General features: G+C 45.9%; 1 protein-coding gene across 7 annotated transcripts in view; it reads left to right on the top strand.

Moving 5' to 3' along the window:
• Window positions 1-24,149, top strand: part of dnmt3ab (DNA (cytosine-5-)-methyltransferase 3 alpha b) — a 718,146-nt gene that overhangs the window by 394,614 nt on the left and 299,383 nt on the right. The window lies entirely within an intron of this gene.

The following is a 24,149-nucleotide window of genomic DNA, read 5'->3' as shown; positions in this document are numbered from 1 at the left end:
AATATGACATCAGCACCTTATAGGTGATCAAGAAAACTCCAAATTCCACTTTAAACGTTTCTTATAAATATAACAGTAAAGTAGAAGAAGGAGGGAACACCAGTAGACACTTGGCTTGTTGTCTGTATTTTGTACCTCCATAGCTTAGATCTTTGTTCCTTAACTTCACTTCTTTGCAAACCCCTCATAAATCTGAGCGCTAGTAGAGTAACATGAATTTGAATCTGTGGAGTTGCTGTGGTTTAGTCCTGGAAGTGCAACACAGATTATTGCATTTTTCTGGTAAAATTCTGCATAATTTATTTGCTTATTTGAACGTAAGAAAGCAGAAAAAGGGAACTGTTTTAAGTTGGCAACAAAATAAAGTATCATTTCATTGTCCAAGCTTGCAGGTGTGGCAAAATGTGGAAACTAACAGTGTCCTGTAACTAAAGTTACTCAGGAACTAAGCTAAAATGTCCTGGAACTACTCAAAATAGCTAGCAGAATGACACTAGCCATTTAAATAAAGAGTGGGATCAAAACAACAGAAGCGATTTTAAATTATTCTGATTCCAATTAAAATCTTCAACATTTCCCTCATACAATTTCAGATATTAAAGTCGATGTTATTTTCCCAAAAAACACTTTTGTAGCAGCATCTATTTAGCCTTCAAGCCTGTGGCTTTGTTGGAGATGTTTTTGTGGAGTGTTATATACTTGATAGTTTATGTGATGTGAAGTTGCAGTGTGCTCAGTGTATTCTGGAAATCAGGACAGCTATGATGGAAACGACTGTTAGTTAATGGCTTTATACTATCTGGACACCATCTACATATAGTCACGCCCCCACTGTTTACATCATTAAGGAGAGACTTACAAAGCTGAAATAGTTTTAGAAAAAAAGAAGGCATGATCTTCAAAACATTGGGAAGAATAGGCAATATAGTTGTTAGCAGGCTTTTTAACTTGGACTTTGAGTGCAAAACTAGAGGACATAACCAGAATACTAACAAATCTCAATTAAAACTAAAGGTTTGATTTCCCCCCCTCCTCCCCACAGCAGTGAATTAATAGGAGCAGTTAGCAGGTTAGCAAATTGGGTAGATGGGTGCAGATGCAGTTCAATGCAGAAAAATGTGAAGTATTATATTTTGGATAGGAGATCTTAACTGATAATATTGTTAGTGGAGCAGAGGAACAGTAAAAACAGTAAAAGCCTGGTCCTGGAACACCATCAGTGCCTGTTTTCAGTTAACCATTAGTCTAGCATGGTGGAGGCTCCCAGGGAGGTGCTTGAACACTGTCCTCTTAGAAAGCTATGCAACCACATGTGCCCCACTAAATTTTAAAGTTTGCAAAAAATTGGTCAGAAAAGGTTCACGCTGTGACAGAAAATCTGCAGCCATACAATCCTCACATGAAGTCCAACCGAGAAGGGCTTTTAGAAACTCCATTATCCTGACCTGACTGCTGACTGAGTCTATGCATTCAGACATGGAGAGAAAGCATTCCTGATCTTGTCAGGACAGGAGTTCAGGAACCATTTCCCAGATATATATGTGTGTGTGTTGTTTGGTTGTGGTTGAAAATAATTATAATAAAATGGATTTGGAGGTGGTCAGATCCTGCCTGATGTGGGGAAGGGGTGAACTCTGCACTGTGTTGGGTATGGGGGAAAGGGTGAACTCTGCACTGTGTTGGGTATGGGGGAAAGGGTGAACTCTGCACTGTGTTGGGTATGGGGGGGAAAGGGTGAACTCTGCACTTTGTTGGGTATGGGGGGAAGGGGTGAAATCTGCACTGTGTTGGGTATGGGGGGAAGGGGCGAAATCTTCACTGTGTTGGGTATGGGGGAAAGGGTGAACTCTGCACTGTGTTGGGTATGGGGGGAAGGGGTGAAATCTGCACTGTGTTGGGTATGGGGGAAAGGGTGAACTCTACACTGTGTTGGGTATAGGGGGAAGGGGTGAACTCTGCACTGTGTTGGGTATGGGGGGAAGGGGTGAAATCTGCACTGTGTTGGGTATGGGGGAAAGGGTGAACTCTGCACTGTGTTGGGTATGGGGGGGAAGGGGTGAACTCTGCACTTTGTTGGTTACAGGGGGAAGGGGTGAACTCTACACTGTGTTGGGTATGGGGGGGAAGGGGTGAACTCTGAACTCTGCACTGTGTTGGGTATGGGAGGAAGGGGTGAACTCTGCACTGTGTTGGGTATGGGGGGAAAGGGTGAACTCTGCACTGTGTTGGGTATGGGGGGAAGGGGTGAACTCTGCACTGTGTTGGGTATAGGGGGAAGGGGTGAACTCTATACTGTGTTGGGTATAGGGGGAAGGGGTGAACTCTACACTGTGTTGGGTATAGGGGGGAAGGGGTGAACTCTGCACTGTGTTGGGTATAGGGGGAAGGGGTGAACTCTGCACTGTGTGGGTATAGGGGGAAGGGGTGAACTCTGCATTGTGTTGGGTATGGGGGGAAGGGGTGAACTCTGCACTGTGTGGGTATAGGGGGAAGGGGTGAACTCTGCATTGTGTTGGGTATGGGGGGAAGGGGTGAACTCTGCACTGTGTGGGTATAGGGGGAAGGGGTGAACTCTGCACTGTGTTGGGTATGGGGGGAAGGGGTGAACTCTGCACTGTATTGGCTGGGGGGGAAGGGGTGAACTCTACACTGTGTTGGGTATGGGGGGGGAAGGGGTGAACTCTGCACTGTGTTGGGTATGGGGGGGAAGGGGTGAACTCTGCACTGTGTTGGGTATGGGTGGGAAGGGGTGAACTCTGCACTGTGTTGGGTATGGGGGGGAAGGCGTGAACTCGACACTGTGTTGGGTATGGGGGGGGAAGGGGTGAACTCTGCACTGTGTTGGGTATGGGGGGGAAGGGGTGAACTCTGCACTGTGTTGGGTATGGGGGGGAAGGGGTGAACTCTGCACTGTGTTGGGTATGGGTGGGAAGGTGTGAACTCTGCACTGTGTTGGGTATGGGGGGGAAGGGGTGAACTCTGCACTGTGTTGGGTGGGGGGGGAAGGGGTGAACTCTGCACTGTGTTGGGTATGGGGGAACTCTGCACTGTGTTGGGTGGGGGGGGAAGGGGTGAACTCTGCACTGTGTTGGGTATGGGGGGAAGGGGTGAACTCTGCACTGTGTTGGGTCGGGGGGGAAGGGGTGAACTCTGCACTGTGTTGGGTATGGGGGGAAGGGGTGAACTCTGCACTGTGTTGGTTATGGGGGGAAAGGGTGAACTGTGCACTACGTTGGTTGGGTACGGGGGGCGGGGGGAAGGGGTGAACTCTGCATTATGGTGTGCTATTTGCAGGGCTGGCAGCCTTTTAAAATGGTGCCAGCACCTGCTCCTTCAACAGGTGACGCTGTGAATGGCGTCACCGAGGCCAGTCCCGCCACGTGATTGGAGTCGGCAGCTGTCGTGAATATATAAAATGGCGCCGCAGGTCCCGTGGTTCACAGCCACCATTTTCTATGCCCGCCACTGTTCTCAGCAGCGAGAATACAAAATCCAGTTCCCTATTTGTAACAAAGACTACCATATTCTACCACTAACAGCATCTATTGTGACCACAGCCCATCTTCCTCTGAAACGCTCATTCATCCCTTTGTCACTTTCAGACTTGACTATTCCAGTACTCTCCTGGCTTGCCTTCCATACACCACCATCTGTAAATTTCTTTTGCTCTCCATAACCTATCCAGTACTCATCATCCCCAGCCTTGCTGACCTACATTGGTTCTCCCAATGTCTCTAATTTAAAATGTTAATTTTCATGTTTAAATCTCTTCTTGGCCTTTCCCTCTCCCTATCTCTGTAACCTCTTTCAGCCTTATAGCTCCCCACCTGAAATGTCTGTTCCTCCAACTCTGACCTCTTGTGCAACCCCCTCCCTTTGCCCCACCACTGGCAGATATACTTGCAACTGCCTCAGCCCAGGCTCTGGAATTCCCAAGCTAAGCCCTTCCACCTCTCCACCTCCCTCTTTAAGATCCTCCTTAAAATCCACTAGGATTTTGAGGAAAATAAAACTGGCAAAGAGAGAATATGAGAATAGAATGGCAGTCAGTATAAAAGGGAAGCCGAAAATCTTCTACCAGCATGTAAATAGTGAGCAGGTAGTAAGAGGTGGAGTGGGCCCTATTAGGGACAAAGAGGGTGATATATGCTTAGAGTAGCCGGGCAAGGCATGATATACTTAATGTGTACTTTGTATCAGTGTTCACTAAGGAAGTGGAATCTGACAAAATATCGATAGAAGTGGAGAGAGTAGAGGCAATGGCTAGGCTAAAAATTGAGAGTGGGGAGGTACTAAAAAGGTTAGCTATGCTTTGGATAGATAAGTCACCTGGTCTGGATGGCTTGTATCCCAGGTTGCTAAATGAAGTGGGGATGGAGATAGTGGAAGGGCTTGCCATAATCTTCCAGTCTTCCCTTGATATAGGAGAGGTGCCATAGGATTGTACAGTGGCAAATGTGACACACTTATTCATGAAAGGGTGTGTTACGACCAGGTGAGAAAGGTGTCTAGGGGTCTCTTTCAGCCTTCACCTGGTCTCATTGTAACAGGATTTAATTTTTTAACACACTGTGTTTTGAGCTCCCTCTTGGTGAATCCTTTGGTACCACTTTCCAGTTATAAGGCAAAGAAATAAGCATAAACAGGCCTTCTTAGGTTTAAAGAAGAAAAGTGAAATTTATTAAAACTTAAACTCTAATTCGGTTAACGCCTACGGATGCACGCCGCGCCCCATGCTAGCATGCATACGTGATACGCACATGCAAAAAGAGACAGAAAAGAGCAAAAGAAAAAATAAAGTAGAGGTTTGAGGCAATATCAGAAGAGTTTCTTGTTACTGTGCTTCGAACTCACTGTAGTCCTTTTGTAGGTAGATCTTGCTTTTCGTTGGGGCCCAGTATTCTTCTTAAACCTTGTTCACTGGAGGAGACTTTTCTCTCTTGGGGTTCATGTGTTTTCAATGGGTCATCAGTTCCGTGAGAAAGAGATGGGAGCAGACAAGAGAGCGATGTTCTCAGCCTAGGAGCAAAGAGCTTTCTGAGTTCAAATTCTGTGTGGCAAGTTCAAATTCAAAAAAACTCCAACAGCCAGTTAGTCATGTGACTAAACTGGTCTGACCACCTCTGCTTGTGTATTCAGCCATCTTAGTAATTAACCTGGAATGCTAGCCAATCCACCTTCAAAGTCTGGTAATCAAAAGTCCATTGTGGATTAAATTGGAGCAAGGAATGGCACCTTTGTTCTTTCCCAGTACTGTCTGTTACTATGCAAATGTCTTTCCAGTCAGGGACTTGGCAACCCCTTGTAATAGGCCTTCTTTTCTTCCCAGCAACAATTTTAAAATTTAATGTCCATGTGGCAAAATATCTGTGCCCCATTCTTGGCAGGTGGGGGCCTGCATGACAGGTGTAAGGACAGTCGTAGCAACTACAGGTCAGTTAGTTTAACATCAGTGGTGGGTAAGGCTTTAGAAACAATATCAGGAAAAAAATCAACAGGCACTTGGAGAAGTTTGAATTAATTAAGGAAAGTCAGCACAAATTTGTAAAAGGCAGATCAGGCTTCACTAATCTAATTGAATTTTTTGATGAAGTAACAGAAAAGATTGATGAAGGGAATACGGTGGATGTTGTTTATGTGGATTTTAAGAAAGCATTTGATAAGGTACCAGATAAAAGGTTGGTTAACAAAATTGAGGCTCATGGAATAGGAGGGTCAGTGTCCAATTGGATAAAAATAAATTGGCTTAAGGACAGAAAACAGCAAATCATAGTAAATTATTGTTTTTCATACTGGAGGATGGTATACAGTGATGTTTCCTAAGGGTCATTGCTGGGACCACTGTTTTTTTTGCTATATATAAATAAATTGGATCTTAGAATACAGAGTAGAATCTCAAAATTTGCCAATGACACCAAATTTGGAGGTGTGGCAAACAGTGAGGATGATGTGAACCACCTGCAACAGGACATAGATATGCTAGCAGAATGGGCAGACAGGGGGCAGATGGAATTTAATACTGACAAATGCGAGGTGATGCATTTTGGCAGAAGGGATAGGGAGAGGTAATATATACTTAATGACACAGTTCTAAAGTGTGTGCAGGAACAGGGGGACCTGGGAATGCGTGTGCATCAATCTTTGAAGGTGGCAGGACATGTCGAGAGAGTGGTTAGTAAAGCATATGGGATCTTGGGCTTCATAGAAAGAGGCATTGAGTACAAAAGTAAAGAAGTTATGCTGAACCTTTATAAAGCTCTGGTTAGGCCCCAACTGGAGTATTGCGTCCAGTTCTGGTCACCACCCTTTAGGAAGGATGTGAGGATCCTTTAGAGGGTGCAGAGGAGATTTACTGGAATGGTTCGAGGGATGGGGGTTTTTAGTTACAAGGTTAGGTTGGAAAAGCTGTTGTTGTTCTCCTTAGAACAAAGGAGATTGAGGGGAGATTTAAGAGGTGTACAAGATTAGGTCAGGCTCAGATAGGTTAGACAAGGCAAAACTGTTCCCATTAACTGATACTACAAGGATTCGGGAACACAGATTGAAGGTTTTGGGCAAGAGCTGTAGGGGGAATATGAGGAAGAACTTTCTTAAGTAGTGGGTGGTAGTGACCTGGAACTTGCTGCCCACATGAGCGAGGGAAGCGGAGACAATCAAAGACTTCAAGAGGAAATTGGATTGATACATGAAGGAAATAAACTTGCAGGGCTGTAGAGATCGAGCAGGGGAATGGGCTGACTAGATAGCTCTGTGGAGAGCTGGCATGGACACAATGGGCCGAATGGCCTTCTGTGCCATAAATGACTCTGAGTCTATGACTTTTGCCTCGCTTTTAATCTCCCTTCCTGATATCTCCTATTTTGTCTCAGCACCTATTTATTTCTGATTATGTCTCTGTGAAGAGCCTCGAGATGTTTCTCTCGGTTAAAGGCATGACGTAAATCCAAGTTGTTGTTAGTGAGTGCAAAGTGGTAAACCAGTAGAGTTTTCACAAAAATTATTAACATGAAGAACTGGACTTTCTCTACTTTGTAATGAAAACAAATAGTCAATTGATAGAAGCATGTCAATAAGAGAGTGAGTTGACAGATGAGGAGAAATCCCTTTACATAGATTATTTGAGCATGGAATGCCTTTCCACAGGATTGATTGAGATAGAAACCATAGCATCTTTAAACGGAAAAATGGCTAAATATTTGAAGTGGAGGAAGATACAAGGCTGTGAAGCAATAGCAAGAAAGCGGGATTCATTTTGGATTGCTCTACCAAAGAGCTGGAATTTTACGTCAGGCCGGAGGCCCTGCCCACCGGCAGAAAAAGTTGGTGGCGAGCCTGTCTCCGCTGGGCTGGAAGCCACTCGGTGATTTTACGTGGCCCAGTCCCTTAATTGGCTTCGGGCGGGACTTCTGCCCCTCTGATGAAGGAAGTCCCTCCTCCAAGAGCTGCCAGCCAGTCCGCAGGCTGGCAGCTCTTCAGTCCCTGCAGCACCACCAGAAGTGGTGGCCACTGTTGGGACTGCACCCTGCCAGGACCAGAAACATGGATGAGGCCGCAGAATGCAGGTAAGTGTATGGGGCCTTGCCGGTGACAATTGACTGCGCCCTGGCAAGGCCAGGGGAGTGGGGGGGGCTGGTCGCTGGAGAGGGAGAGGAGAGCTGCTGCAGTGGGGACGGCTTATGCAGTGGGGTGGACCCTCTGCCGGGCACAGGGTGCCCGATCAGAAGGGTGCCCCCACAGCTCGCAAGGAGACTGCCAGGTTTTAATGGGCGGCCTTCTACACTGCTGAACCACCTGCCTGCAGGAGGAGGCCCTTAAGTGGCAATTAAATGGCCACTTAAGGACCTTAATTGACCGGGGGCAGGTGGGCCATTTATCACCTCCGTCGCTGCTCGTAAAATTCCAGTGAGGACTGGAAGCAATGGGAATGGCGCCCCCTGCCTTCCACTCAATTTTACACCATGCCCCCACCTCCAGCCCACTCCTGGAGGGGGTGCATAAAATTCCGACCAATGAACTGAAGGTCGCCATCTGTGCTGTAAAGTTTAATGGTTCTATATATGTAAGGGAAATTCATATGTACACTGAATATGCTATACCTTAGAGGATATCTATCACTGTCTTTTTTTGTTCAAGAGTATATTTTATTTACTTCCCTCTCTCAAAGGTAAATAGATCAAAATTGATCATTTTCTATGTGCACGCATATTATGCCATGGCCACTCCTAACTAACCTTTGCACTCTTGTGAAAATTGTTACAATTATAGGCACGTCTTTACATAGCACTGGGGACATACTTCTGTGAATAAAAAACAAGACATATATGGTTGGTGAAAACCATTTTGTACTTCTTCCTGTCTGCTGGTTCAGGCTCATACTGCAAGCACATCTTTCACTGGCATCTACAGTAGTGAGAAGTAACACCCATGTCTGCTATCGTCACAAATAATGGCCATGACCCTTTAAAATGTTTACTTTCCATAGAAACTTGCTGCATAACAACACTTTTATCTTATTCTGCTTACAGATGTTTGTCATAAAACTGGATAATTAGAATTTCCTTTGAAAGAACAACATGACCCTAAGTATCCTTGAGGATGAGTTGTCATATTATCACTGAACTAATCATTTCTGTCCAACTGAAGAAGGTAGTTTTTTTTTTAGAAATGTAGGTAACTTATCCATGCTTGTGAAGGCTAGGGTGGCTCCATTCACCTTTTTAGAGGTATTAGTGATGTGGTCTTCTGACATATCTCAAGGCAGGAAGAATCTATGTCCTCACAACATTAAACCAAAACTATTTCTTAATGGCATTTAAAAGTTATATTTACTTACTGTAGGATTGCAAGAACATTGTCAGAGCTTTTACTTGCCTCATGTCTGAATTTTATCCTCTTTTCATTGCATTGACTTTCAACAAAACCAGTTGAAATTGTGTCAATTCACATCTTCCAAGAACCTGGATAAATGTATGTTTAGGAATAGTATTGAGAGTTATAAGGTTAAGTATAGATAAGATTGATTGAATCCTCTGTGAAACTTAAGTCTCCCGTAGGTGCTGGGATCATGAATATGTAATGCCAGGGAAGGTAACCAGTTAAAGATGTGAGGTTAGATAGATCATCTACAATTGTGCTTGATGTATCTTTAGATGTGTGCAAGAAACTTCACAGAACATTTAATTGGGAGATTAAATGAGTTGCATTGAACCTGTGAAAGAGTAGATTATATTTATTTATTTAGAGATACAGCACTGAAACAGGCCCTTCGGCCCACCGAGTCTGTGCCGACCAAGAACCACCCATTTATGCTAACCCTACAGTAATCCCATATTCCCTACCACCTACCTACACTAGGGGCAATTTACAATGGCCAATTTACCTATCACCTGCAAGTCTTTGGCATATATCTGTGAAAGTAAAGTATGTGATGGGCTGAAGAACTGTTCTTATTCCTTGTTTTTTTATATCCTTAAGGGCCACCGGTGAAAAACTATTTTTTAAGTTATTGCAAGTTATTCTGGGTCATGACTGTAAAAACTCTGAAATCTGACAAAAGTGACCAAATTTAGTTAATGCTGTGCTGTGAGAAGCACATAGCCAAGCATGATCCTGTTTTCGCCTGACATCCACAGTCATGCATTTTGCAATAGGAGTCACTGGACAGGGATCAGGATTGTAAACTCGAGCTGATGTTCTCTTCCACCTTCCTTTCGATAGTCTATTCTAAAAGTGGGTTCTTTAGATAATTACTGCGCCTGCTTTCCCTTAAGAATTTGAATCATAGGGAGACTGCATCAGTTACTTAATTTTGAACTCTGCGTCTTAAAGCGAAGTCGATCAAAACTGTCCCTTTAATATAGGAATGAGAATCATTCAGTACTGCTGAGTTGCATATCACAGCACTGTATAGCAGGTCCTGATTAGATAAAACATGTTTGTCGAGGCTGGATAATTATTAAACCCTGAAAGGACAGTCTTGTTTTTATTTCCTGAGGAATTCAGATGTGTTGTCTGATATCGATTGAAAAGCTTTATAGTGAGTGGCTGCAGATCTGAGGTTCCTGTCCATTGATTTAATTGTGCAAAGGTTCCTCAGCACCATTGTCTGTCTTTTAAATAAATCCTGAACTTTAACTGTCTGTGCCATGTTGCCACAAACAAACTTGTGAAACTGATATTCTTCCACCAGTGGCTCTTTAAAGACAACTGACAGAATACCTCCTAAAGGAGGAAGCGATCTCAAAATGAGAGATGGCACAGAAAGCTGTCTTTAATAGAATGTACTTTTTTGAGCATAGACTAATTTGCAAAATATTAAGTTCAGTGTAAACCCAGTTAAAGTGGGACATTCAGATTCCGTAAAAAGCATTTCAGTTTCCAGGACATTCACAGTGGATTTAGTTCAGATCTGGCTTCAAGTAAATGGTGACAAAGTTGACTAAAAGTAGCAAAATGGACACTGGGGTGATGCTGTGCACTGATGTCATGGTGCTCAGTTGTAAAGTGATTCTAAGAGTTGTGGAGCAATTGCACAAGCTCTAATCTCTGGAGAGCTGCCTTGTAGGAAAGAGTGATAATATTTTAAATATTTCTTAATGGATTGCCGACATCCTGCGTTAACTTGGGTGATTTGGTTGATCAGGGTGGGAGTAGCAAACCATGTAATACACACATTGGGCTGAATTTTACAGACACCCCGATGTCGGGGGTTGTGGCAGAGGTGGCTGGAAAATGCCTCCGGGAGAGGGCCACCACGCACCCCGATGCCAGGAGGGCCCGGCGCGATGTTGTCGGCAGCGGCGAGGCCTCGTGGCGGCCCCCAACGCTCAGCAACAGGACCGCCATTTAAATATTTCAATGAATTAAAATCAATAAATTAATGAGACCTACGTTCCCGCTGTCTGTCCTGGTGCAATTTTCGTGCCACTGCCTGGCACTCCCGCACCTTCGGATCCCCGTCCAGGGAACCGAGGCTGAGCACTGGTGGGGAATGGGGGAGGAAGTAAGTTTTTCAGTACGGGAGAGGGGGGAGTGGGGTCAAAGTCATATCATCGGTGTAGGGAATGGTCATAGTTTAAAGTTTATGTACTTTGTGTTGGGGGGGGAGGAGAAGGTCAGGTGGACAAGGTAAGTGTTCTGTGGGGGAGAGGGCAAGTAATTAATTTAATTGTTATTGGATGGGCGGGAGAGGAGCAGAATAGATGTATTTAATTTTTTAAATTAATATTTAAATGGAATGGTAGGGCTCGAAGCCCTTTAAAAATGGTGTCAGTGCCTACGCACAGCCAGCTGATGCCATTGCCTGGGATGGACAACCTACCCCCCTCCACATCATCGGGGGTAGGGGGCAGCCTGCCCCGGCTATTTAAATGAGCCGCTGTGCTTAATATCGCAGCAGCTCCACGACATGCGGCCTGCACAGGTGGGCTGCCATTGTTTAAGCCTGCTACCGATTTCGATGGGATAGTATAAATTTCAGTCTATATTGTTCTGCTACCGATTTCGATGGGATAGTATAAATTTCAGTCTATATTGTTCTGCCCCTTTCGGACCACAGAGTCTAACTATTATTGTACAAACCGAGGCACAGGCCAATTGGAGCTTAATTGCTCTGCGGTCTACAAGTTAGAAGCAAAAATTAAAAGTTTGGAGTTTTCTAACCTGGAATAAATTTGTCAAAAAATTAAATGTGTCAAAGCAGTGCGATATAGGATGTGTGTGATGGACAAGAAATGTGTGCACATATACTATTAATCACACAAATGTTGCCAGCATTGACCTGTAAACTACAGAGAATGAATGGAGTCATCCCATCTTAATAATATTGGTGGAAGTCAGTAATCACAGGTGCAGAGGGGCTAAAAACAGGAGGCTGTGTATCTACCCTTAATTGCTGCACTGCTTCTTCCACCTATTCCTCTCTGTCCTGACATCAGTTTTGGGAGTGTGGAGTGGAAGGGCTACCAAATTATCCTAGAAATCAAGCCAAGATATGCCATCAGTGTAGCTGGTGATAACTGCACAGCATGTGGATCCCAAAAAGCAAATTTCAAACAACAGTTGATCTTGGGATCTACAAATTGTTACCTGAAAAACTCATGTAGCCCTCAGCCTTTCCTTGGACCCGCAAACCACCCAGGTTTAACCAGAAGTAGGTATGTTTGCGGGGGTGGGGTTTCCCATTTTTTTTATAACTTAACCCACCACTGTTCTGCCCATCCTGGTAGGTTAAAATTCCCTCCATTGTATCTGAGTAATGTTCCAGTAATTAATACATGTGATTAATGTTTATGTCTCTCAAAAACTGTCTAGTATGTTGTCCCATAAAATCAGCTGTGACTTGACATTTTTTTTAACCATTTTCTTACATTTTAGAAATCCGGGCCTCAATTTCACAATAGCAGGGGATGGATTGAGGCCTGATTGTTAACATATGTTTTCCAGTTTTGAACAAAACCTTGGTCACAGGGTCCCCTGGTGGCTGCTCTGATTCTCAGTTATTATTTGTTCCTGCATTCCGAACAGCAAACAGCAGCAGAAAAGTACATTGCAAAAATGTTAATTTTAAAAATACATTTGCATATTTTTTTGGCAGCTTTATTTCCCTTCCCCTCAACATTTTCATTAGTTTGCTTGTGTCCTTAGTAAAGGTGATAGGAAATTCCTGCCCCACGGCATTGGGCCAATATTAGATATGAAAGTTTCAGTCACAATTCAGCTCCATACCTGATGTGTCACCTCATATCAAAACATATATGTATAGCTTATAGTTAACCATGCCACACTGCAAGCATCATGTGAGGTTCAGGAGGCAGCTTGTGTATGCATAAGTCTGAGTTTACTGTTCTGCTAATGAGATCACTCATTTTACCATCAGCTGCTAAGTTGTGTTTCCTGATCAGTAGAGGAATAGGTACTGCGGTCAATCACCTATCAGAAATTATCTGGAAAAGGTGGCTTCACATTGGTAGTGATGAGCTGGTGCAAAGCCCCTCTAAAAAGTAATTTTTTTAAAGTTTAAATGAACTCTGGCTGTGTCAGTATTCTGGTTTATATGTTTGAAAAGTACTGACTTTTTCAGCAGCTGTTTTCCATCATTAAAAATCACAGTGACAACAGGAGGCCAGCAAACAGGTGCTCCTCATCCATCCTGCTTATATAGTGATAGTGAAAATGTGCTTTATGCTTACATTGGTGTGGAAATAGAGCACGACTGCACCCTTTGTGGCAACATAAACATGGCATTCATATATTTGTCTCGCTTACTTCTGCTCCTATCTCCTTCCTCTCTTACATTTTATCCATATTTTTCTTCTGTCTATTTTGTACCAGCAGGAGTTGGTTGTTAGCATTATGTTGTTGTCTCTTTCTTTCCTTTCCCCTCAATAACAAGAACTTGCATATGTATAGTGGCTTCAGAATAGTAAAATGTTTCAGGGCACATCGCAGAGACATAAAAACAAAATAGACAATAAGCCAAAGGAGATATTAAGATGAGTGACCAAATGTCTCGTCAAAGAGGTGGGTTTTGAGGATGATCTCAAAAGAGGAGAAAGTGATGGAGAGGCTGACGGTTTTAAAGAGAGAAATGCAGTATGTGCGGTGTAGGTGGTTGAAGGCAAGGTTTCCAATGGTGGGGTAGAGGGGAGCTGTACAAGAGGTTGGAGTCAGAGGAACTGATGAATGAGGGGAGGGAGAGAGGCCATGGAGGAATTATATACACAAATTTGATATGTTGGGGGATGAAGAACCAGTACAGGTCAAAGAGGACAGGATTAATAGACGAAGAGGTCATGGTAAGAGATTGAATTTGGGCAGCAGAGTTTTGGATCATTTGGAGTTTACAGAGAGCCAAGTGTAGAACACCATCCAGGGGAGCATTAGAGCAATGGAGATGAAAAAGGCATACATCAGGGTTTCAGTGGCAGATAGGCTGAGATAGGGGCGGAAGTAGGCAATCTTTATGATGAAAGTTGTTAGAAGCTCCTTTTCAAGCAGTTGACTAGAATGTCAAGGTTGTGAATAATCTGATTCAGCCTCAGAAGATAGTTTCAGAAGGGGATGGAGACAATTTTTTCAAGAATGGATATCAGACAAGAATTATGACAGCAAAAAAGGCAAAGGGAGGTTGAGAGAGGGATATAGGGTCAGAAGTTCAGTTTAGAGACGAATAGGACTTTGGGGTTGAGAACAGTATGGTTCAATCTGAGATAGTGTCCAGCGAGTGGCAAGAAATTGATTGCTAGAGTTTGTGGCGGGGTCCAAAGACAGTGGCTTTGGTATTATCAATGTTTAATTGAAGGAAATTTCAGCTGATCTAAGATTGGTTGTCAAACTGACATTGGAAGGGTCGAGAGAGGTTTAAGTGCCATCAAGGTATGTGTGGAACTTATCATATTTTTGGATGATGTCGCTGAGGGGTAGCATGTAGGAGTGAAATACAAGGGGACCAAGGAGAGATAATCGAGGAACTCAAATGGTAAACGTGTGGGGCCAGAAAGAGAAGCTACTACAGGAGATTACATGGCAATTTTGAATAGGTTAAGAGTGGATCACAGGTGAGGGCAGTCCCACTCAGCTGGACACCATAGGAGATGCTTTAGAGAAGGATGATGTGGTCAAATGTATCAAAGGCTGCGAACAGGTCAGAAAGGATTAAGAGAGATAATGAACCATGGGCACAGTCACAGACAATGTCATTTGTGTCTTTGCTAAGAGCCATTTCAGTGCTGTGACGAGGCAGGAACCTGATTGGGGAGTTTCAGGGAAAATGCACACAGATTTGGGAGGCAGCAACATGGTCAAGGATTTTGGAGAGGAAAGGGAGGTTGGAGATCGGCCAGTTGACTTCATTTATATTAAAATGGGTCTTCAAGATATTCTGATGTAAGTGATGATAATGCATTGACTGTTCCCTCCCCTCGACTTTATCCATGAAGATAGTTCAACTTTAAGAAAGCTTCAGCAACACTGCAGATTGACAGGTCTCGATATTAAAAGGGAGATGGGGAAGGAGGGACCAGGGAGGCACTTTTACAGGTCTGGAAAATCAGAAAGATGGATTTCCCTCAGCTCCTGCTGAATTTAACTACAGGATCTGATTACCATTTTTGAAATTCGTTTCCTGTTTGCAGCCAGCCAGATTGAGAGGCTGTATAGCTGTCAGACTGGTAGGCCATCGGAAGGGAAATATTGGGGCTTTGTGGGGGGCATTGATGGGGCGGGGGTGTCCTTAAGAATCAGAGGGGGTAACCTCGGTGGGGAGCCCGGAGAAATCGAGGGTTGGGGAGGGGATATGGACAGGGGCGGAGGGGGGGTGGTGTGATGGCAGAGAGATTGGGGATTGGGAAAGGGACATAATTGGGGGCCCAGAGAGATATGGGGTCAGGAAGGGGATATCAATGGGGGGGGGGGGGGCCCAAAGAAATCAGGTCGGGGAGGGGATATCGATGGGGGGCCCTCAGAGATCAGGGATTAGGTGTGGCGGGGGGGGGGGGGGCGTCATCAATGGGATTTCAGAAAGATTGGGGGTCGCGGGTGACCTCGATGGGGAGGGCCCAGAGAGATCGGAGGCCAGGGGGAGAAGGTCATGGAGGCCAAAGAGATTGTGGGGGAGGGAAGATCGTGGCGGGGTTGTTGAGAACATGGGGTGTGACGGGAAGAGATTGAGGGCCAGTGAGGACATCAGGAGGACATCGGATCATGGGGGTGGGGGAGGGGTGGAGGTGGTGGACCTATCACTGGGAGTGTTAACAGGTTTGCTTGATGGGTCCCGGAAAAGCATTCCTGCTGCTCCGGCCTACAGGCAGTGCTGGCCTCCATTTAGCTGCCTGGCCAGACATCTGGTATTAAAGCTGGAGTAGAGATAAAAAATCTGAGGCATCCAACTTCATCAAAATAGTTACGAGTAACCCGCCTGCTGGGAGCAGATTGTCAACCAGTTAATGATAAGCTTTCTGTTTGACTTCTGTAAACAGCTTTTAACTGGGAATTCCTGCTAAATGTTGAAATAGTATAAGTATTTTTGTTTTACTAGCCAGTAAAGGAGGCAATTGTTTCCAAATTGTGAGGGGTGGATGGCTTGGTGCTGTACCATGGAATCATGAAACATGGGTTTGTGCATGTAAAGAGTAAATTGTACAAATGTACACTCCAGGTGTCTCGGTTTGCTTGCTGGGAGAGCATATCGAGTATTCCACCACAATAATTTTAATTAACGTAAAATTATGAGAGCATGTCCTCAACTTACACTCCTCGGGCCGAATTTAATGTGGCAGTTTGGAGTGGGAATGCTGGCGTGGGTGGGGCTCAGAGCATTAGGTTGGAAGCGTCTGCCCGGAAATCCGGCATGGTGACATTGGTTCCAGATTTAGTCAGCATCGGGAAAAGCATCAAGGCGACATTGCTGCCCCAAGGCGACAAGAAAGTAATTTAAATTGTGCAGCACTTACTTTTAATACATTATCATATAATTCATCGCGAATCAATGGGGGCACTTGGGATTTAAGTGGATGATGGGCGGCCCTCACGGGACTTCAGATTCTCAACCATTAAAAGTTGGCCTCAGTGCCATCCACTGTCAGGTAGGCAGCCATGATCAGCACTGCATAGGAGGAGAAAGTGGAGCGGAGGCCATTGTGGACATAGGGCTGGATTTTAAGTGGCGAGCTCAGAAAGTGGCAACCCGCACTTGCATGCCGCAAGCCAAAGAGCTGCTGTGATCTCCTATATGGCGGCTCATTTAAATAGTCGGGCACCCCCCCTCCCCCCCCCCAACAATCATGTGGAGGCTTTCCGTCCCCGGCAATGGCGCCAACTGCCTGTGCGCAGGTGCCATTTTTAAAAGGCAGCCAGCCCTGCCGAGAGATTTCAGTTTTTAGAGCTACACCACCCCAAAAGTTCTCAGATAAATTTCTAATGCCCCTTTCCCACCCCCCAATAATAATTACATTAACTATTTGCCCTTCACCCACCCACCAAAAACACATATCTTTTAAATCTGACTTTCCCCCAGCTCCAGACTGTACAAAGTTTAAAGTTCACCACTCCCACCATCCTCTACAACCCATTATGTTTATTTGATTCCGCCCCCCCACACTGAGAATCTCACCTCCTCCCCCCTCCCCACCAGTGTCATGCTGGCTTTCCCCAGAAGGGGAATTGAAGGCACGGAGTGATGGCCGCCATACTGAGAATCGCAGCTGGCCCGGAAGATTAAAGATATGTTTATTTAAATTTATTCTTCCCATTCATTTAAATATTTTAATTCAGTTCCCATCACCCAGCGGCATGGGGGCTGCCACAGAGCCTCACTGCCACCGGGAGGATCAGGCCAGGCCCTCCAAGTGCCAGCCTCCGTGGCGGGTCTCTGCCAGAACAATCTTTTGCACCCCCTCCCGCCACAGAGCCCAACATCGTGGGCTTGGTAAAATCCAGCCCATACAGTGCTATTTGTCCTACAGTGGGGGTTGGAGCCTTGGGTGTTCTGCAAGTGGGGGTGGTTGGGGTCTCAGGTGCTCTGCAAGGGGGGTCGGGGTCTTGTGTGGGTGTGCCTGCTGAGCAGGGTCTCGGGTGGTCTGCAAGGTGGGAGGGGTGGTGCTTGGGTTTGGTTGGCTGTACTGACAGTGCTCTGGAGGCCCATTGGACACCTGGCATGGGTCTCATACACCCTGTCTTTTTGGACCCCATGGCGTGATGCAGCACCTCCGACAGAGGGAGGTCCAAGAGGGGGTTGCGTCTACCCGTGAAGCTCCATGACGAGAGCAGCAGCAGGAAGGGCCCAGCTGCGCCAGAGAGTGTACCAGATTCGAATTAGCTACCTTCAAATGTCCGAGCATCTTTGTCAGTGAAGACTACGGCTCTCCGGGGAGCCCGTCACCGACTATGCACCCTGCTGCAGGACGAGTTGCGACCTATGGGATTTGGGGTCACCGTGTGCGGGTGGCCCTGAAGATCACTATGACACTTAACTTTGATGCATCTGGATCATTCCAAGATCCACTGGGAACATGTTTCGTGTCTACCAGGCAATAGCACACCGCTGCATAAGAAGGTGACCAATGCCTTGTTCAAGAGAGCTAGTGACTATGTGCGCTGCTGAACCGACCCTGACAGTCAGGCCGAGAGGGCCATCAGATTCGGGGCCATCACTGGATTCCCCCAGTGCAATTTGTTATAGATTGCACACATGTGGCCATCAAGGCTTCAACGGACCAGCCAGTCACTTTCATCAACAGGAAGGGCTTCCATTTCATCAACCTGCAACTGATCTCCGACCACCGAAAGCGATCCTGCAGCTGTGTGCCCACTTCCTGGGAAGCAGCCACGATGCCAACATACTTGGACAGTCCCAGGTGCCACAGCTTTTCAGGCCCTCCCCTCGCCTCAGGGATGGATTCTTGGGGACAAGGGCTACCCATTGAAGATATGGCTATTCATGCCTGTGAGGAACCCTTACAATGCAGCGGAGGAAAGTTACAAAACTTGCCACAGCTCCACCCAAGCGACTATTAAGCAGGCTATTGGGCATGAGATTTCATTGCCTAGATCTATCTGGTAGAGCTCTGGCAAGGGTCTCGCGTATCATTATGGTCTGCTGTGCTCTGCACGATCTAACACCGCAGAAGGGGGAGACCTTGCATGACGATGAGATGCCTGAGCGACGAGGATGTGGAGGAGGGTGATGAGCAGGCAGCACTGGATGTTGAAGCCCCTGCAGGCAGATTGAGCGATGGGCCAAGGAGGCAAGAGACAATCTCATACTTACCTGCTTCCAGTCACCATGATGGCCATTCAGAGTAAAAACAATAAAGACTCACCTCAGTGCATGCAGTCTGTCGCCTCTTTTCTATTTGTTTTCCGTGCCTAGTGCCCAGCTGAAACACACACTAGTGCCCATGAGAGACTCTACTCAAATGAGGGCTGTGCCTACATTGGCATCCACTAAGGGGGAAGGGTGAAGTCAGCAGCTCACAATCAATGCATGATAGAATAATCACTTTTACACAATGAAGGTTAATTGCTAGAACAAAATAACTTTATTTGATACAGGAGATGTCAAATTTCAAACACCCATGAAATCGCAAGTGTTTCTAGGTGGTTTTATTTTTATGTTTACAGGTGCTTCTACGAGGTGCCACTATAGCGCTAGCAGCTGATCAGGCTGCCCCTTGGCCTGTGATGATGTCAGCGGCCGTCCTCTGGCTGCCTGAGACCTGGAAGACCACGGCTGCCTGAGGTTTTCCTGGCGCAGGACTCTCCTCAGGCGTCACGGCTGAAGGAGCTAGGGTCACTGGCAGAGGGGCTGAAGAGCCGGTGTTCACACTTGGAGTGCCTTGAGGGGAGCCACCACATGTGGAGATCAGCCTCTCCTCCTAGCTTTCAAGGCTCACTTGAACCTCCCTGCTAACCTGAGAAGGACAAGGAGCTGGAGAAGACTCCAGGTGCCTTGTCCTTTTCTTGCCTTGTCACTGCTGCGTTCAGCTCATGGCCAAGGCGATGATGCACAGGTCTGCATGCATTTGTGGGATCTGGCTCTCCAAGAGAGTCGCCAAACTCTCGATGGAGAAAGCCATGAGTCACAAGCCTGAGACATGGCAACACTCATAGAACAGATGGATTCCTCCATCGTCCGCACATGGCTGTGCATGGCCTCTGGCATCTCTACGAGATGTTGCCTTACCTCTCTCTGAAAACTCCAGCATCCCTTTGCTGTCGACAGCAGAGGCTCGTCATTAGCTGGGGCCTCAGCATGGGCCTAGCCACTCACAGTCCTTCGACTGTCAGCGGCCTTGGCTGTCTCAGCCTCAGCCAGCTGCTCAGGAGGGTGTGCAGTGCTCTCACCAGCTTGTGACCCTGAATCTACAGCCAAGCAGAAACCCACCGAGGTGATGGTATCTGCGCTGGTGGAAGGTGCAGGAGAGTTATGGGATAGTGCTTCCACTGACTGCAGTTGCTCCTCAGAGGAACTGTCCCTCTTCTGCTCGAGCCTCCTGCGAATGGTGACCTACATGAGAGAGCACAAATATGTGTGGGCTAGGCTGTGCAGATCTCGTCATGCCAACCATGTGTGGTGTGGGTCTTCAGAAGTGAACTGTATGTTGATAGAAGATCATCCTCACTCTCTTGTGCGGAGATTTCAATCTCTTCATTGGATATGGAGCGGCCGCCTTCGGTCCCCACGAATTCTAGTGCCTCCTCCTCTGCTGTGGAGAGAGGCCGAAGATCTGGGATGCCTCTGCCAGTCCGGGATGTCTCCCTCCTGTTCTGGGCTTTCTTGACCTGCAAGTGGAAAGAGGGAGATAGTCAGTAATGGGGGTAATCTATGAAAGAAGGTGGTCTGTGGCCGAGATGCAGCCATGCATCTGTCAGGATGAGGTGATGCCTAACAACCTCTGCCTGCGCAGTTGTAATGCCTCCCTCCTCTTGTCCCACTTCATCCTGCATAGCCACTTGCAATCCCTAAGGAGGAGATTTTATGGAGCAGTCACCTTGGCAGAATGCAGGAGGTTGTTGACCCTCTTGCGGCACTGTACGCATTTCCGGGAGGGGGGGTTGTGGGTGCGGGTTTGGGTGACCTCACAGCTTCTAACCTCCTCAGCTATCTCCATCCAGGCTTGCTTGGTCAGGCGGGAGGCCCTCTTCTTACCATCGCTAAGGAAGAGGACCTCCCACCTTTCCCATGCAACTTGGAGGAGTATCTGGAGGAAGGCATTGCTAAACTGTGAGGCCACCTGGCGTCTTGCCTCTGCCATCCTGTGCGGTCCATCCCTGGGGAGGGTGGACGGGTTCAGAGTCATTGCAACACCAGTTGTAATGAGCTAGCAGCAAAAGAGTGCAAGGCAGCAATGCAAGCAGGGCTGGGAGGGCACTAAATATGGCGCCAACAGCTGCTCCAGAGTCATTCACGTTGTATTTGGTGTCTCACATTCCCCCCCTCCGCCCCCCCCCCACCACATGATTGACTGGATCCCACATCTCCATTATGTAAAGTGGCCACCCGCCGCATGATTGCAGTGGGCCAGCCGCCCACATGACTAGCGGGAACAATGCCAACTTGCAGGTCTGCCGGCAGGACCCACAACGGGCTAACTAAATTCAGCCCCTAGTGGGCAAAACTTGGCAATTTATTCTACTCTTCCTGCACACAGAATTTCAATCTCAGCTGTGTTGCCATAGTGTGATTGCAAATAAAGTGCTTTTTCACAGCGAAGAAAGGTCAATCTCACACAACCAGTTATGGCTGATTTCTGAGTAATATTGACAGAGGCCTGAGACAGATGTCCAGGTGGTGAAAATTCATATACATTTGTTCACATAGACTTCCAAGCACAAACACACACAAATATTATCACATACAATCTCCATTTCAAAACTTTTAGCCTTGTAAGCAAATGTTTGCATACCTCTTCAAATGAGACTCCTTATTACTAACAGTGTATATTTCTAATAGTGTGCAGTCATTTAAAGGTTATTTTTATTGCATCTCTTTACTGATGAACCCCAGAGGGTTATGAATGCTCCATTATTGAAGACATTTAAGGCTGGGATAGACAGATTTTTGGTCTCTCATAGCCTTCCAATGCTTTCTTTAAACATCTTTTGTATCTTCTCCTGTTCTCCCTTGTACACTCTTTACATTTTGCAACGTCGGCTAATGTTTCTCTTAAGCTGACTATTTGGAGGCACTCACAAACAACCTGGACGAGTTTTCCTTTGATTGTACTGCCCTCCTTTTTATTTCTTATTCTACCTCCCTTTCTGTAAATATCTCAAGCCAAAAGGGCTGGTGACCTGCTGTGGCTCTTGAATTGATTGCTGGATGGCACACAAGAATAGCCTGTATGCTATCCAGCTGTACTGTGTGCAGTTTTGGTGTCCCCAAAAGGAGATACTTGCATTGGAGGCAGTGCATCGAAGGTTCACTAAATTGATCCCTGGGATGAGGGGGCTGACCTATGATGAGAGGCTAAGTAAATTGGGCCTGTATTCTGTGGCGTTTAGAAGAATGAGAGGTGATATCATTAAAACATACAAGATTCTGAAGGGGCAGGATAGGGTAGACACTGAGACACTGTTTCCGCTGGTCAGGGAATCTAAAACACGGGGGCACAGTCTCTGAATAAGGGCTAATCATTTGGGACTGAGATGAACAGAAATTACTTCACTCAAAGGGTTGTGAATCTTTGGAATTCTCTACCCCAGAGGGTTGTGGATGCTCCATCATTGAATACATTTAAGGCTGGGATAGATAGATTTTTGGTCTCTCAGGGAATCAAGGGATATGGGGAGCAGGCAGGAAAGTGGAGTTGAAGCCGAAGATCAGCCATGATCATATTGAATGGCAAAGCGTGCTCGATGGGCCGTATGGTCTACTCCTGCTCCTATTTCTTGTGTTCTTCTTGTGTCCCTGGTTCTTAATGGAACATTGCTACCCTATCCCAATGCTCCCATATTGGTGTGGCAGATGTAGGAATATTGGCTCAAACCCTCTAGAATTGAACAGGTCTCTTGCTGGATAATACTGTTTGACTTCAATTATATGCAAATATTTTCTATCCAATAGCATCCACTAAGTTGAGTGATACATTTAACATTGTGAAACAGAACAGAGACTTGCTAAGACAAACAATATTCAGTCATTGACAGAGCACTCCAAGCACTCTCAATGCACAGCCATAACTGGAAAGTTATGTAGTGTTATGCCATTAGTGACAGCTTGGCTCAGTTGGTGTTACTCTTGCCTCAGAATCAGAAGATTGTGAATTCAAACTTCACTCCAGGACTCATGCACATAGACAGACACTTCTATTCAGTACTGAGGGAGTACTACATTGTCAAGAGTTGCTCCCTTTCATTGAGAAATAAAGCAAGACTACAAACTCAGATGATCATGAAAGATCCCATAGCACTTTTTATGAAGAAGAGCATTCAGTTCTCCTGGTATTCCCAGGGCCTGATAATCTACATCCCAGAGTACTTAAGGAAGTGGACCTAGAAATAGTAGATGCATTGCTGGTCATTTTTCAAAATTCTATAGACTCTGGAACAGTTCCAACGGATTGGAGGGTAGCTAATATAACCCCATTATTTTAAAAAGGAGGTAGAGAGAAAATTGGGAATTATAGACCGGTTAGCCTGACATCAGTAGTGGGGAAAATGCTAGAGTCCATTATAAAAGATGTAATAGCAGAGCATGTGGAAAACAATGACAGGATCAGACAAAGTCAACATGGATTTACGAAAGGGAAATCATGCTTGACAAATCTACTGGAATTTTTTGAGGATGTAACTAGTAGAATAGATAAGGGAGAACCAGTGGATGTGGTGTATTTGGACTTCAAGAAGGCTTTCGATAAGATCCCACATAAGAGATTAGTATGCAAAATTAAAGCACGTGGGGTTGGTGGTGAGGTACTGACATGGATAGAGAACAGATTGGCATACAGGAAACAAAGAGTAGGAATAAATGGGTCTTTTTCCGAGTGGCAGGTAGTGACTAGTGGGGTACCGCAGGGATCAGTGCTAGGACCCCAGCTATTCACAATATATATTAGTTGAGGGAATTAAATGTAATATATCCAAGTTTGCAGACAACACAAAGCTGGGTGGGAGTGTGAGTTGTGAGGAGGATGCAGAGAAGCTCCAGTTTGATTTGGACAGGTTGAGTGAGTGGGCAAATACATGGCAGATGCAGTATAATGTGGATAAATGTGAGGCTATCCACTTTGGTGGCAAAAACAGGAAGGCAGATTATTATCTGAACGGCGATAAATTGGGAAAGGGGGAGGTGCAGCGAGACCGGGGTGTCCTTGTGCACCAATCGCTGAAAGTAAGCATGCAGGTGCAGCAGGCAGTTAAGAAGGCAAATGGTATGTTGGCCTTCATAGCGAGAGGATTCGAGTACAGGAGCAAGGATGTCTTGCTGCAATTATACAGGCCTTGGTGAGACCACATCTGGAGTATTTGTGCAGTTTTGGTCTCCTTATCTGAGGAAGGATGTTCTTGCTATGGTGGGAGTGCAGCGAAGGTTTACCAGATTTATTCCTGGGATGGCAGGACTGACGTATGGAGAGAGATTGGGTCGATTAGGCTTGTATTCACTAGAGTTCAGAAGAATGAGAGGGGATCTCATAGAAACCTACAAAATT

Source organism: Heterodontus francisci, chromosome 3 (assembly GCF_036365525.1).
Source record: "Heterodontus francisci isolate sHetFra1 chromosome 3, sHetFra1.hap1, whole genome shotgun sequence".
NCBI lineage: Eukaryota > Metazoa > Chordata > Chondrichthyes > Heterodontiformes > Heterodontidae > Heterodontus > Heterodontus francisci.
Note: the sequence above shows the minus strand (reverse complement) of the source record. Positions and strands in the feature narration are given on the sequence as shown.